Source organism: Lemur catta, chromosome 2 (genome assembly GCF_020740605.2).
Source record: "Lemur catta isolate mLemCat1 chromosome 2, mLemCat1.pri, whole genome shotgun sequence".
Classification (NCBI taxonomy): domain Eukaryota; kingdom Metazoa; phylum Chordata; class Mammalia; order Primates; family Lemuridae; genus Lemur; species Lemur catta.
Genome location: NC_059129.1, coordinates 144,952,179 through 144,954,426, shown reverse-complemented (window position 1 = coordinate 144,954,426; position 2,248 = coordinate 144,952,179). Strand labels below are relative to the sequence as shown.

At 63.5% G+C, this 2,248-nt stretch overlaps 1 pseudogene; it reads right to left on the bottom strand.

Annotated features, from left to right (window-relative positions):
* Positions 1-446: 446 nt before the first annotated feature.
* On the bottom strand, positions 447-1,180 carry LOC123632264 (annotated as a pseudogene).
* Between the last annotated feature and the right edge of the window lie 1,068 nt (positions 1,181-2,248).

Below are 2,248 nucleotides of genomic sequence, written 5' to 3'. Positions count from 1 at the left end.
TTCCTGGGCGAGCCGCGCTGGGGCAGCGCCGGGGGCGCCGCGTTCCCCCAGGGTCGGGCGTGCGCCGCTGCACCACCCGGCGCTCCCGCAGCAGCGTGTGGCCGGGCTAGCCCAGGACTCCTGGCGAGCTGGGCTCGGGTGGGGAGCCAGCGCCGCAGTCCCCGCATCCTCCCGCTGCACCCCCGCCTGGCACAGCGCACCCCTGGGTGCTCAGGAAGACAGGCCCAAGGTCCAGGGTCGCCAGGGGTACGCTGCGGGAGGCGACATCCTTGGCTTCAGCCGCTGCCCTCCCTGTTGCTACCCTCCGGGCTGCGGGATGGCTCTGGTCCCGGTCCCCACCCGCACTCTCGGTGGTGCTGAGGCTGAGCGCAGCTGCCTCTGCGCTGCTTTCCAACATCACAGGGGTTAGGAAAGACCTCCGGTGTGTGTTGGGGAGGAGGGAGAGGTCAGGCCTTCGGCATCTTAAGGGTGGTCGTTTGGGGTCCCCCACCCGCACCGAGGCGAAAGCGCGAGTCCCGGCGCTGGAGGAGCGCCCCCAGCGCCGGCTGTGTCGCAGTGGACCTGGTCGTCCCAGCGCCCGGGCATCCATTCATTCATTGCGACTCCGGAGCGGCGGCCCTAAGCTCCAACCGAATCTATGAATGGGAAGAGGAAAGAGAACGAACGTCTGTTTCCACACCCCGCTTCCCCGCCCCGCTGCCTCCCTCCAGGCAGAGCGAGCCGACACCAAGTGACAAGGGGCGGAGGCGGGAGGGGGGCGCTGCGGGGGCGTGCGAGAGGGCTCCCGAGTCTGGCTGGAGACTGCACTATTTATATACTTCAGCGCTCCAGGACAAAGAGGGCAGATCCAAGTCACCTCCCCCTCATCCCCAGCTCCTCCCGGGCCCCTCCCTCGATGGCTTTGATTTCATTACCGCCTCCCCCCCTCCGAGGGCGGGCTGGCAGGTGCGGGGGTGGGAGCCGTCTCCGCGGGAGCAGCCTTGCCAAAGGTCCGGCTGCTGACGTCCGAGCGCCCGCTCCTGTCAATGAACGGCAGCGGCAGCCTGGGGACCGTTCTGGCAACGAGGCTACAGACGTCATCGCCTCCTGTTGGACGCGGGGGGGTGTCCGAGCAGCAGCGCCGGCTTAAAGGGAAACTCTCTAAGTTCCAGGCAGCCAGGGAGAATCGTCCTGAGAGCACATGCACCCCCAAATGTCAAGTGCACGCGGGCGCGCACACACGCGCGCGCACAGGAGCGCTCACACACGTCCTCTCCGTGGGTGTGCGAGTCCAAAGTTGCTGGGCTGCGTGGACTGGTCTCCACCGGCGCCCGGAGCGCGCGGTGCGGCTTTCCTGGAGACTCCCAGATGGAAAGCAGGGAGCGAGGCACAGCCCGCTCCGTTTACAGTTGTCTCCCCTTTAGCCAAGAGATCAGCTGGAAGCCCAGGGTGCAAGAAGCCTTTGGAATATGCCTGCTGGCGGAGCGGCTGCGAGCGTGGACAAGTCCTGAGCTCCGGCCACCGGCTCGCGTGGCAACTTGTTTTGCGCAGTTCCCGATGGAGCCCTGGACCCCGTGCTCCGGCGCCTTGCCCTTTTCTCTTTCTCTCTCTCCTTGAATTTGCGAACTGGAAACGGAGGCAGAGATGCGCTTCAGCGTACTTTGGCGGGTAAGTTGACAGTTCCTTTTACCTATTATTTAACCCTTGAGAGTCCAGAAAAACTTAATTCCAACCTTTTTCCTACTTTTTTTTTTTCTTAAAGTTCCCATCACTTCCCTCCGTCCTTTTTGGCAATAAGGAAATGTGTGTACGTGCGTGTGTGAGATGTGTTTGTGGACATGACAGTGGTGGGGAAGGGGTGATGAGTGGAAAGCAGAGAGAAGAAACTGAAGTTTGTAAAGCCAGAGCACTCAAGGGTCTGTCTGCAGAGGAGAGAGACTGCAGCCAACCCGGGCGCCAGTGCCCAGTGACAGCCTCAGGGCTAATGCTGGGTCTGAGTTTTTGAGCTCCAAGTTCCCAGCCAGGGCTGCGCGCCAGCTGCAAACCGCAGCGTCCGCCGCGCCAGACCCGCAGGTGCCTCCAAAGGCGGCCGGAGAAGGGCTGGCCTTGCTCCACAACTCCCTCCCTCCGTGCCTGCCGCCCTGCTCCAGTTCTCGGTGGGGATAGGTCCCCTCTTTTCATCGCTGCCTCTGCTGCCACTCTCCTGTGTCCCCCCACCTCCTCCAGCCTCTTTTGCTAAAGATCCCGTGATGTCACAGGGGAGGAGGGG